At 37.3% G+C, this 14,476-nt stretch overlaps 1 non-coding gene across 1 annotated transcript; it reads right to left on the bottom strand.

The window, feature by feature from the left end:
• Positions 1-693: 693 nt before the first annotated feature.
• LOC112440009 (U1 spliceosomal RNA) lies at positions 694-855 on the bottom strand. Its single transcript, XR_003028219.1, has one exon. It is a non-coding gene; the product is annotated as a U1 spliceosomal RNA (small nuclear RNA).
• Between the last annotated feature and the right edge of the window lie 13,621 nt (positions 856-14,476).

The raw sequence follows: 14,476 nt of genomic DNA, 5'->3' as shown, positions 1-14,476 counted from the left end.
AGGACTGATGAAATTTAATTGAAGGAAAAAAATACTATTGAGACCTAAGTCCATTAGGCAATAATATATTCAGCTTCATACAACTACACTAGGTAATCCAGAAAACAATATTGATAGACATGCATTCAACCCTCATTTGTTGCCTGATTCAGAGAATATACAAATCTGAACTGTGGCATAAATTCCTCTTCTCCCTTGGGGTATGTTCTGTATTTAAATTCAGGCTACAACCCCAACACACACATGTGTATATCTCCCTCTAACATGCACACACCACACACACACACACACACACACGATTTTCCTTGATAAGATATAAATTCTAAATAACAATTTGGTAAAAACTAAGAATGATAGGGTGTTTAGTCATCACACTTTACTCACTGAAGACTTTTTCATAAAAGTTTACAGTAGTATAGGAAAAGGGTAGAAATCCTAATTTTTCATGTAATTCTATAAAATTCTATAATTCTGAGCAAGGTTTAGCATATAGAAGAGGTAAGCAATCATATAAAGTCTGTTTAAAACCTAAAATTGCCCTTGGAGTTGAACATATCAAGTTTCTTTTCAAGTATTTATTGAAGCATAAACGGTAGGGCCGAAAGCAATGGTTTTATCTTTTAAAAATATATATCAGACATATAAATTATGATAACTGTGATATAATATCAGAGATTGATATCACAGTCTCTGTGGGAGATTATGAATGCAGTCCACCACTACCACAAATTATGCAGTCAAGTTTCCCACAATTGGGGAAATCACAGGGGTCAGCATATCTGGAATATAATGGATAAGCCTCACCCTGTGAAAACCACTTTTGTGATCCTGGTATCTCCCCTGCCAGATAAGTAGAAAGGCAATCTTTTGACTCTTACCTATGAAAAATATTTACCCCAGTGTCATTATCTCACATTATTCAAATATGAGTATTAAGAAAAAATAAAACCACGGAGCCAAGCAAGTATTGAAGAACAAAAAAACAAAAAACAATATGAAGATTAATTAGAGGAACAGCATACTTCAAGAGATGATCTATTGTGACACGCAGAAGAAAGTATCTGGAAGATGGTATTCTCTAATAATTGCAGTAAGTTATGGCCTTTATGTATCAAGAGTTACAAGTTAGTAGAGCAAAAAAAGGATGAGGATGGAGATCAAGAGCAACTACATGAAATAAAAAGAATATAAGATAAAACAAGACAGAATCCTAAAAATGGCTTTTAGTAGAGAGGGTGAAAATTATAGGAAAAGAAAGCTTAAAATGTTTTTGAAAAACTAAAAGATAACAAGCAGTAGAATTGAAAATGGAATATATAGTTCCAAAAACACTAGATAATTTAAAGACACATAAAAAATCTATGAGGCACAATACAGAAAGCAAAGAGATAAGGGAAACATAAATAAAAGAAAGCACACATAATGAGACAATGTTTCAAATTTATGTTTTATTTTTCAGTACTAGTAATTCTTTCATCTTCTTGTTTCATTCTTCAAACTATCCTAGCAGCTTAGGCAGGTTGAACTTATCCAGGAAAACATCCCAGCACACAATAAAACTGGAGTCCTCAGTTTTTCAAAATCAAAACATTTTTATGAATGAAATGGCAGGAGAAGAGAAGGGATTTTTAATTCTCAAGTGCAAAGGTTAATGCCAAAAGCTACATATTTGGAATAATAAAAAGAGATGTAATAACCAGCTTTCTAGGGCAAGGTTCCCTGCCTCTGAATGAATTATAGCCTCAAAAAGGAATATCCTCCTTGTGTGGGGCTGAGAGGGGGTTCCTCTGACACTTCATGGTTGGCTTCAAAAGATGATGGTAGAATATACTCCGCAGAGAAGTGTCACAATCTGGAATTTTACGGAATTTACCTCTTGCTGCCCGTCTGGAGTACTGGAGAAATGTCGTGTATCACCTTGTGTGGGGATAGTAGAGGAGATGGTTACATTTGGATCCAGGAGCAAAGAGAGCTGATGCTGTTCCACCTACTCTCTCTTGGCTCTGAACTTTTATGGGACAGCAGCCTTAGGGAAGAGACTGGAAACAGATCGTTAGGAGTGTGTGCTGGATGCAGTTGGCTGAAGTGGCAAGATACTGCACAGTAATTAGCCAGTTAGAAAGTGGTAGTGAAAGAGAATGATTGAGATCCAAAAACCAAGAATTTACCATTTTAAAGAGGTAATTTCTTTTCAATACTAACTGGTAAAAGATTAAACTGAGAAGTCTTAAGAGAGACAGAAGACAAAGTACAAATTAAATCTCACGTGCTTACCAAGATCAAATCAAGCCTACGGGTATCTATCACATTTATGACAGGCAGCTTGGAAGACGGACACAATTGTTGCTGCCTCTTTGTATCCACACCCTGTAGGAATTCTCTTCCCTTGACTTTGGAGAGGACCCGTGTCTTACATCTTAGTGATGGCGAAAATAATAGACTGTTACTACCCTGATTACATTACATAAGATGATGGCTTCCACTGTGTTTGCAAACTCTGTCTTTCTCACTGGCCTTTATGGAGTAAATTGCTGTATTTGGCAAGAAGCTTAGGGTGGCCCCCTCTAAGGAGTGAGTCATGGAGTTAATGAGACCCTCCCTCTAACGATCCTGGAGAAATTGAATCTTTCCATCAACCATGTAAGTAAGCTTAGAAGTGGATCCTTCCCAGGTCAAATGAGATCTCAGCACTAGCTGATAACGTCATTGCAGCCTCATAAGAAATCTTCACACAGAGGACCCATGTAAATTGTGTCCAAATTCCTGACCCACAGAAACTGTGAGATGATAAATATGTGTTATTTTAAGCCACTAAGTTTTGAAGTAATGTGTTATGCAATAACAGATAACAAATCCAGCACCCACTGTTAAAACCTCTGAATGAATTAAGGTGTCTTGGAACACTGCCATGTTTGTGCTACCTAGCAAATCATTTCAGTTGGACAAAATAGTGTAGGAAAAAGAGGCTAAAGACTTTCCAAGAAAGGTTAGTGATATGGTTTGGCTCTGTGTCCCCACTCAAATCTCACCTTGAATTGTAAGAATCCCCACATGTCAAAGGCGGGACCGCGTGGAGGTAATTGAATCATGGGGGTGTTATCTCCCATGCTGTTCTTGTGATAGTGAGTTCTCATGAGGTCTAATGGTTTTATAAGTGTCTGGCATTTCCTCTGCTGGCACTTATTCTCACTCTTGCGCCCTGTGAAGCGGTGCCTTTCACCATGATTTTAAGTTTCCTGAGGCCTCCCTAGCCATGAGAAACTGAGTCATTTAAACCTCTTTATAAATTACCTAGTCTTGGGTATTTCTTCACAGCAGCATGAGAACAAACTAATTCAGGAAATCGATATTGGGAGTGGGGTGCTGCTGTAAAAATACCCAAAAATGTGGAAGCAACTTTGGAACTAGGTAATAGGCAGAAGTTAGAAAAGTTTGCAGGGCTCAGAAGAAGATAGATGTGGGAAAGTATGGAATTTCCCGGAGACTTGTGGAATGCCTTTGACCAATATGCTGATACTGATATGGACAATGAAATCCAGGCTGAGGTGGTCTCAGATGGCGATGAGGAACTTTTTGGAAACTGGAATAAAGGTGACTCTTGCTATGCTTTCTCAAAGAGACTGGTAGCATTTTTCCCCTTCCCTAGAGATCGGTGGAACTCTGAACTTGAGAGAGATGATTTAGGGTATCTGCTGGAAAAAATTTCTAAGATGCAAAATGTGCAAGAGGAAGCAAACCATAAAAGTTTGAAAAATTTGCAGGCTGATTATGTAATACAAAAGAGAAACCCATTTTCTGGAGAGAAATTCAAGCTGCCTGCAGAAATTTGCAGAAGTAACAAGGAGTTGAATGTTAATCACCAAGACAGTGGGGAAAATGTCTCCAGGGCATGTCAGACACTTCACAGCAGCCCCTCCCACCACTGGCCCAGAGGACTAGGCGGGGAAAGTGGTTTAATGGGCAGAGCCCAGGGTCTCCCTGATCTAATGCAGCCTTGGGACATGGTACCCTGTGCCAGCTGCTTCAGGTCCAGCCGAGGCTAAAAGGGGGCAAGGTCCAACTCAGGCTTCAGAGGGTACAAGCCCCAAACCTTGGCAGCTTACACGTGGTGTTGGGCCTATGGTGCAGATAAATCAATAATTCAGGTTTGGGAACCTCCACTTAGATTTCAAAGGATGTATGAAAAAATCCTGGATGTTCAGGCAGAAGTTTGTTGCAGGGACAGAGCCCGCATGGAGAACCTCTGCTAGGGCAGTGCAGAAGGGAAATGTGGAGTTGGAGCCCCCACACAGAGTCCCCACTGGGGCACTGCCTCGTGGAGCTGTGAGAAGAGGGCCACTGTCCTCCAGACCCCAGAATTTTAGATCCACCAACAGCTTGCACCCTGCACCTGAAAAAGCCACAGGCACTCAATGCCAGCCCGAGAAAGAGGCTGGGAGAGGGGCTGTACCCTGCAAAGCCACAGAGGCAGAGCTGCCGAAGGCCTTGGAAACCCACCTCTTGCATCAGTGTGACCTGGATGTGAGACATGGAGCTAAAGGAGAACATTTTGGAACTTAAATGTTTAATGACTGCCCTATGGGATTTCAGACTTGGATGGGTCGTGTGGCCCCTTTATTTTTGCCAGTTTCTCCCATTTGGAATGGGTGTATTTACCCAATGCATGTACCCCCATTTTGTCTAGGATATAGCTAACTTGCTTTCAATTTTACAGGCTCACAGGCAAAAGGGACTTACCTTGTCTCAGATGAGACTTTGGACTCAGACTTTTGGATTAATGCTGAAATGAGTTAAGACTTTGGGGGACCATTTGAAGGGCATGATTGTGTTTTGAAATGTGAGGACATGGCTGGGCATGGTGGCTCACGCCTGTAATCCCAGCATTTTGGGAGGCTGAGGTGGGTGGATCACGAGGTCAGGAGATCAAGACCATCCTGGCTAACACGGTGAAATCCCATCTCTACTAAAAATACAAAAAAATTAGCCAGGCATTGTGGCAGGCACCTGTAGTCCCAGCTGCTCAGGAGGCTGAGGCAGGAGAATCATTTGAACCCATGAGGTGGAGGTTACAGTGACCCGAGATTGTGCCACTGCCCTCCAGACTGGGTGACAGAGTGAGACTCCATCTCAAAAAATAAAAAAATAGAATGTGAGGACGTGAGATTTAGGAGGAATCAGGGGTGGAATGATGTGGTTTGGCTCTGTGTCCCCACCCAAATCTCGCCTTGAATTGTAATAATCCCCACGTGTCAAAGACGGGACCAGGTGGAGCTAATTGAATCATGGGGACAGTTTCTCCTATGCTATTCTCATGATAGTGAGTTCTCACGAGATCTGGTGGTTTTATAAGTGTCTAGCATTTCCCCTGCTATTCTGTCTCCCGCCACCATGTGAAGAGGTGCCTTCCACCATAATTGTAAGTTTCCTGAGGCCTCCCCAGCCATGCAGAACTGTGAGTCAATTAAACCTCTTTTTTTTGGTACATTACCCAGTCTCAGGTATTTCTTCATAGCAGTGTGAGAACAGACTAATACAGATGGATTAACTCAAAGTAACTGAAACTAAGTGATAAAAGTGAAACATGAAGGCCAAGAAAAGAGGAAAACAAAATGTAAACCTAGGAACTCTTATATTAGTATTCTTTGTTGAACCAAATAGAATTAAATGGAAAAAAAAGGCTTTAAAAGTTATATTCCTAAAGCATGAGCTTACACTCAGAAAGTCTGTGATTATTTAAGCCTTAAAATGACCTATAGATCTCAAATCTTGTGCAGGCAGGAATCAAGCTGAGAAAGATGCTCAGCCCCCAAGGAGGATATATTTTCTGATGCCAACTTCAGATGTGATGTGGCCCAGAAAGGTAACAAAGAAGGAAAAACAAAAAGCAAAAAGCTTCCAGAGGTCACAGCCAAGAGATTGAAGATTGCTACAAGGGAGCAGAATTCAGACCTAATTAAGAAACTTTGCCTTGTTCAATGTAGGAGTCCTGACCTCTGCTAGGCAGGATTTCAGAATTGCAGGAGCAGTAACTGCTGGTGTTTCCCATCCTCTTCCATCAGAATAAAACAGTTTACTATGGTTTATCCCCATCTGGCCACTGAAAATTAGATAGTTCCCATCCTCTTCTATCAGAATGAAACAGTTTACTATGGTTTATCCCCATTTGGCCACTGAGAATTAGATAGGCAAGGGGCACAGAACTTCACTTTTGAGTTCACAAAACTTGGTATCAAGAGCCTCTATGTTGAAACAGATGTTGATCCTACTGAATATCACATAGAAATCTTGAATTTTGAGATTGAAGCTATGAATAGATGAGATATTTTGGCTTTGCCTCACTTGAGTAAGGATGAGTATATTTTGCCTATAGAAAGGTGTAGTAAATATTTGGTACTAAAAGATGAGCAAAAGTAGCCATTCATGCTTATATAAAATAGTTGCTTTTTTCTCCCTCTCCCCTTTCCAGGCACCTGGTAGAATTGGACTTCTCTCCCACCTGTGAAATTATACATGACTCTGTGTGGCTTTCTTTAGCTGAGAAAATGTAAGAATACATGATATGTGTTATTTCCTAGCTGAAGTTCTAAGAATTTGATGCACCGTTTGCCGTGTCTCTTCCCACCTCTGAGGTGATCAAGGAAGACTGGGAAAATTAAAACTTCTATTAGCCTGGGTCTCTCTGTAACTAGAGAACCAAGCCTTCAGGCAACCTGTGTTGGCGTATCATGAGCTACTGTGCTAAATCAGTAAGAGTATCAGAATATTTGTTACTACAGGATAACCTAGCCTACCCAGAAATCAGCCATCTTATATTTCTGCATAATAATTTGAAGAATGTGATTCCAATTTCTAAAGTGTAATGGAAATAGTTTAGAAGAGAGAGTTTGAACTTTATAATTGAACATATCTAAGTCTTAATTCCAGTTCAGTCATACTGTCTAATTTTCAGAAAACTGCTAAAGCTCTCTGAACCTTTTTGTTCTTCTCCAAAATGGTATAATAATTAAACACCTCACAATGATATTTTAAGGAATAAGAGAGCTGGTGAAGTTATGACCATGAATAATATGTGAACATAGTATATGCCCTGTAACTTCTATTTATCTCTCTCTTATTCCTACTAAAGACATTATATGCTATTAAGTTTAAGACTAAATTGAGTTAAGAAATAACATTTCATGGGCGTATAATATGTTGGGAAGTTAACTCAAAATTTAATGCATGAGCTATACAAAAGAAGTAGGAACTAAAATTAGTTTAATTCAATGAATTTTATTAACCATGATTGAACCAATTTTGACTGACTGCGGCAGAACTTGATTGATAATACATATACACTTTACATATACCTATATACATATATGTGTATAGGTAATATATACATACATGTGTATGTATGTGTGTGTGATTGTGTGTGTGTGTGCGTGTGTGTGTGTGTGTGTATATATATATATATATAACAATGACATTGAACTTACCAGTTTATTCTTTGGGAATTGTATCTGATAGCTATATTAGACCTGGATTTAAAAAAATGTATACATATTAGTAAAATCCTATGACCTCTCCAAAAGCAAAAAAACAAACAAACAAAAACCCAACAGGCTTCTATTGATTCATTTATAATTAACTTTGAGATTATAAATACCAACTTAGATATACATCCAGTTCATAACATTTTTATTTCTGCTGAAATTTTTAAATTTCTAAAAATATCTGCACCTTTAATGTGGATCCTTAGAACAATAAGATGTAGATACTAACTTGAAACCATAAAATATAAATTTTAATTAATTTTGTTTTGTATATTTTTTGTCTATTATGCTACCTGTTGGGTTTTTGTTTGTTTGTTTGCTTTTGGAGAGGTCATAGGATTTTACTAATATGTATACATTTTTTTAAATCCAGGTCTAATATATCTATCAGATACAATGCCCAAAGAATAAACTGGTAAGTTCAATGTTATTGTTTTATATATATATGTATACATATATACACACACACACACACACACATACATACATACACATGTATGTATTACCTATACATATATATGTATACATATACATGTGTATATATAGATGTATATGTATATAATGTGTGTATATATAATGTGTATATATGGAGAGAGGGAGAGACCACTTAGTAATATGTAATATATAAAATATTATAAAGTAGATTAACCCAAAACTTTACAGTACATTTCTAGTAGTTACATAAAAGTTCATTATCAAACTTTTTCATTTGACAACCATTCTTTGGTCATATTGCACAATTCCTGCCAACTAGGCAATGAAAAATATTCATTGTTAGATATATTCCAAATGATTACTTTATAGTATAGACAGTAACTGATTTACTTGATTTAGCACATAACTGGTTTTATAAAAATCACAAGGAAAAAGGAATACAGCCAATTCAAAACAATTCTAAAGTCTCCATTGTGATTATGTGTATATAACTTGTTCCGGACCTCACACTAATTACATCCTGTGCTCTGCACAAGATACAGTCAATTCTGAGGACTAAAACAGTACTTTAATTTTGAACTTATTTTATTAGTTTCATTTTGTTTGTTTTCCCAATTTTATATTTCCCCCTCAAGCTTCCTGCCAAGGTGAGGCATTATAATGTGTTACTTATAAAAAAAAAAAAAAGCCACTTGCCAAAGCAGGTACTTAAAATAAAAATAATTTTAGCTAAATTTGGAAACAAAAATATATGTACCTACAACAGGAAGAGAATAGACCTAGCTGTATTTGTGTTTTTAATGCTACAGTAGTCTACTTGTCAAAATTTTTGAATTACTCAGTACTTCACACAGATAACTTTCTTACTTCATATATAAACCCATTTATTTAAAGGAATGAAAATAGGTGTATTACTGATTCATTATCTCTTAATATATATTCCTGAACAGTTAAGGGATTGTATGAATGAATATTCTATAACTCCCTAGTGAAAAGATATATGGCTTGAGTCTTATTATGAGAGTCTTCAGAAACACATTTAAAGATTCCTCTAGGAATAAAGATGATTCTAAACATTGATAGAAAAATAAACTAAGATAATGTAAATTTTATTCTGCTAAATTTTAAATTTTACATGTGAGATGTAAAAACTCACATAAAAATTAGGGTTGTGTCTCTTTTTTCTTAAAAAGATATGTTACATATATGATTGTTACATATCTTAAATGTGATATATAATGAGATGTTATATATGAAATATGTCATATACAAGATAAATATGCAATTACATATACATATATAGGCATGTGTATACACATATAAACTATTATTAGGTTCTAAAATTATCAAAAATACTTAACACAAAGATCTCTTTATGAGATCTCCTATTTTTCCATCTTTTATTTACCGGCCCATAACATAACATTATGACACTATCCATCTTTATTAGCTGTCTACTATGTACCAAATGCAGGCATTTTCTTTGATTCGATAACCCTCACAAAGTAGGGTCTTGACCACTCTATGATTGAAAAAATGAAATTATATGTATATCTGAAACTGGCCCAATTTTCCCATACAACTGAAATCTTGAATTTTGAGATTGAAGCTGTGAACAGATGAGATATTTTGGCTTTGCCTCATTTGAGTAAGGATGAGTATATTTTGCCTATGGAAAGGTGTACTAAATATTTGTTACTAAAAGATGAGCAAAAGTAGCCATTCATGATGCCTCTTGACCAGCTACTCTTCCTTACCCCTCCCTGTTGTATAAACCCCTAACTTTAGAGGGTTGGGGAGAGGAACTTAATGGTTAGGCTGAAGTACCCACAAAAAAGTCTTTCTTCTCAGCTAATACATGTTATCTCAGTGACTGACTTCCTACTCTTCTAGCAACGGGACCCCGGTGGAACCAACAAATTATCCTAAATAGTGCATATGAGGGTCAAGATTTAAACCTGGGCATATTCAATCTAAAAATTGTGTTTTCTTCCAGTGCACAACAAAACATTCTTGCAAGATATTTGGGACTGAGACAGCATCAGGGCCTATGACACAAAGTCCAACCCAAAGGGGCATAAGTGTTTCTAGTGTCAGGGATGACTCAGCCTAATTGTACTAACTCCAACAGGGAGGCCGGAAGGTTTCACAATGACTCAGTGGCTAATTAAATTCTTCTGAATTCATGGTTTGTTGAGAGGCTTTCACACACCAACCGTCATGCAAATATATTCAACACACACAGACAGTAATAAGAGAGTGGAGGAAAAGAATCATAGGAAGTAGCTATGATTTTCCCTCGGAACTCCAACCAAGGTGAATGAAGAGTTGTCAGTTGTTGGAGTGTCCATAGCCATTATCTGTCTTTTGGTTTCACTTTCTTGTCAGCCCTTGGGGGTGCCTGGCCACAGCAGGTATTATCTTATAACGTCAGTCCACCATACATATGCTTATCACTCTAAGGGGTCAGCAATTTCACTCTAGGCTGAGTCTTTGCCATAAATCGCTCTATTTTGAGACATTTAGGATCACAAAACATTATTGTATATGAGTGTTTCATAGAAATCTTTCAAAATGCTCTATTTTTTGTGTCTTTTTTTTTTTCCTTTTTGTGGAGAATGGGGTCTCGCTATATTGCCCAGTCACGTCTCAAACTCCTGGGCTCAAGCTATACTCCCACCTCTGCCTCCCTAAGAGCTGGAATTACAGATGTGAGCCACCACACCCAGTGCATTTAAAATGCTCTATCTTAAAACATCTCTGGCTGGGTGCAGTGGCTGATGCCTGTAATCTCAGCACTTTGGGAGGCCCAGGTGAGTAGATTGCTTGAGCCCAGGAGTTCGAGGCCAGCCTGAGCAACATGGCCAAACCTCATCTCTACAAAAGATAGAAAAATTAGCAGGGCCTGGTGGCACACACCTGTAGTCCTAGCTACTAGGAAGCCTGAGGTGGGAGGATCACCTGAGCCCAGGGAGTCTGAGGCTGTAGGGAACTGTGAGAACTGTGATTGTGCCATTGCTGGGCAACAGAGTAAGACTCTGTCTCAAAAAAATAAATCTCTAACCACATATGTTTATCTTTTTATTTCTTGCAAATAGATTAGTTGAGCCTTTATATCAAGACAAATAATGTGATTTTTAAACTTACCCATATAAGGCTTTTGTATCAGAGACAAATGTACTATTATGCTCACAATAAAATCAACATCCACCTTAACTTTGCAGTGTTAAGGTGCCCAGCAGCCCCACAGTGCAATGGGATGAGAGCTAGGAAGAAAAATTGCCCTACATGTGTTATGGGTTGAATCTGCAGAAGAAGAATGGAGAAATATATGTTTCTTCTGTTTCTGTATGGAAAAGAGACCATTTTACCACTCCCATTTTGAAAGTCTTCTTGGAGGTGGGATAGAAGTATACTTACCGTAGTAGGCCCCTCCGAAAGCTATCAACCACCTAATCTCTGAAACCTAGGAATGTTTTACAGGTTGACTTTGAAGATGTGAATAGGTTGAGGTCTTTAGATGAGAAGATTATCTGAATTGTCTAGATGGGCCGATTATCTGAATTGTCTAGATGGGCCTTAAATACACTCACAAGTTTCTGATAAGAGTAAAGCCAATTTGACACAGAGAAAATATTATGTGAAGGAAGCAGAGTGAAAAAGAGAGGATCCTACAGCACTGAATTTAAAGATGGAAGAAGGGACTATGAGCTAAAAGGAGCTGCTCTAAAAGCTGAAAGGGACAGGAAAACATATTATCCTCTAGCGCCTCCAGAAACAGTACAGTCCTGGCTTTGGCCCAGTGAAAGTGATTTTGAATTTCTGGCCTCAAAAACTATCAGAGAGTGAATTTGTGTTGTCATTTGCAATACAGCATGGAGAAAGTCAAGCCTACAGGTACCCTAAGAAACACTGGAGGCTTCAATGAAAAGCAATTAAAGAGAAGATTCAGATTACAAGCTTAGTGGTAGGCTGGTTGGTTTGTAGGGGAAAATGGAAATAAGTCAACTGAGAGTAACCCTCCTGAAATATATATAGATACAGATATAGATATAGATGTATAGATAGATAGATATAAAATATGTTACATAATATTATATATATAAAACAATGACTTCAGTCATTATTCATTCAAAGGACCCACAATATGATCAGAGTAGGGTTCAAGAGCAGTTTATGTCCCAGAGCATTGTTGAAATCCACTGAACAATAGGCAGCAGTTGGTGGGGCTGGCCATCTGCCTATGGTTAAAGAAGAGAGTTCTACCAAAACCACTATTCTGCTATAGTGACTGTGGGCATATCCAAACCTTTGCTTCCCTAAGGAGCAACATCAGATGCTTTAACACAGTAGCCTGAATAGAGACCTTACTAAAATAATCCAGCCCGTCACTAGACAAATGAACAAGTACACAGCAATAAGCACTTTTGTCCCTCAATGGACACCATGAAGAAAATGTAAAGATAACCTACAGAATGGGAGAATATATTAGAAAATCATGATTCTAATAAATAATTTGTATTCAGAATGTATAAAAATTTTTGCAACTGAATATATTCAAAGTCAACTAACTCAATTTAAAAATGTACAGAGAAGGTAAAGAGAAAATTTTCCCAAGAAGATACATAAATGGCTGATGAAGACAAGAAAGATGTTCAATGTCATTGGTCAACAGGGAAATGCAAACCAAAACCTCAATGAGGTACCACTTCACACACACTAGAATGGCTAGAATCAAAAAATCAGAGTATGGCAAGTAGTGGTGAGGATGTGGGGAAATTAAAATCCTCTTACAATACTTTTAAGAATATAAAATGGTGCAGCCACTATGAAAAATAAGCTAGGAGTTCCTCAAATGATTAAATATAGAGCTACCATTTGTTCTAGCAATTTAACTCCTAGGTATGTACCCCCAAAAAAATAAAAACATATGCCCATGAAGAAACTTGTATACAAACATTTTTAGCATAGTAGTGATAGAGAAAAGTAGAAAGAACCTAAATATTTATCAGCAGATAAATTGATAAACTGTGGTAAACTCATACAATCTAATATTATTTGGCCACAAAAATAAATGAAGTACTGACAAATTCTTCAAAATAGATGAACCTTGAAAACATTTATGCTAAGTGAAAAGTCAGTCACAAAAGTATCACATAGTCTATGGTTTCATTTATCTGATATATACAGAATAGGCAAATATATAGACACCAAAATTAGATTGGTGGGCCAGGTGTGGTGGCTCACACCTGTAATCCCAGCATTTTGGAAAGCCCAAGTGGGCAGATCACCTGAGGTCAGGAGTTTGAGACCAGCCTGGCCAACGTAGTGAAATCCTGTTTCTAAAAAAAATACTGTAAAAATTAGCCAGGCGTGGTGACGCATGCCTGTAATCCCAGCTACTTGGGAGACTGAGACACGGGAAATCGCTTGAGCCTGGGAGGCAGAGATTGCAGTGAGCCGAGATCGCACCACCGTACTCTAGCCCAGGCGACAAAAAGAGACTCCATCTCAAAAAAAATGTAGATTGGTGGTTATCTGGAGTGGCAACTAGGGAGCTAGAATAAGGAATATTGCTAGTTTCTATGAGGTTACTTTTCAGGGTGATAAAAAATGTTCTAAATTTGACTGTAGTGATAGTAGAACATATTAGTGAATATACTACAAACCATTGAGCTGTAGACTTTAAATGGGTGAATTGCCTGCTGTGTAAATATCTTAATATAGCTGTTAAAATAGTACGGAAAATTCAAAAACCCATTTATGTCTAGGCAGTATAAGGATGAGGGATGAAGAAGACATTTAGAGACTTAGGAAAGTTGAGAATGTTGTATTTCTAATTTTGGTGATAGACATAAATATTTTCAAATTTTTGTTTGTTTATACTTTACATCCATATTTTATATGCACATATGTTTATAGACAGATAAATATCAAGTAATTCCAAATTAATAAGACAACAAATAGATTGAGTATGATTACTTCAATTTCATTCTCACCAATATTTCCATCATAGTTTCTGCTGTACTGAAAACTGATGTACATGCCTGATTCTGGTTTAAAGTTGTACTTAATAATGCACTTTAAAAAAAAATCTGACATTGGCTTGTGGTGCAAGCAATGTTTGCTCTAACTCAAAATGAAAAAAATATTGATTTTTAAAGAGGTTTGGTTATTTAAGTACCACACTTGGCCTATTATAAGTAATTTAAATTGAGCAAAAAAAAGTTGTCCCCTAAAATCATTCTCATAACAGTTTATATCAACTATGCAAAATTGTAAATGCAGATACTTTTTTAAAGCAATTATTTCCCCAGGCTTATCAGCTCTTCTTAGTACTTCTTATAGAACTACCTGGAATCACAAGTTACTAAATAGTGAGTTAAACCTTCTTAGTCATATTTATTGGCCTGCTATATCCCAATATTACTATGCAATCTGTTTAATAATAGATTATATAATTGCCCATCCTTTTGCCTCAGAAGTAAGATAAAGCTGGGTGGAAA

The sequence above is a fragment of the Pan paniscus genome, chromosome 4 (assembly GCF_029289425.2).
Source record: "Pan paniscus chromosome 4, NHGRI_mPanPan1-v2.0_pri, whole genome shotgun sequence".
Taxonomy (NCBI): domain Eukaryota; kingdom Metazoa; phylum Chordata; class Mammalia; order Primates; family Hominidae; genus Pan; species Pan paniscus.
This window is presented reverse-complemented; position numbering and strand designations above follow the sequence as displayed.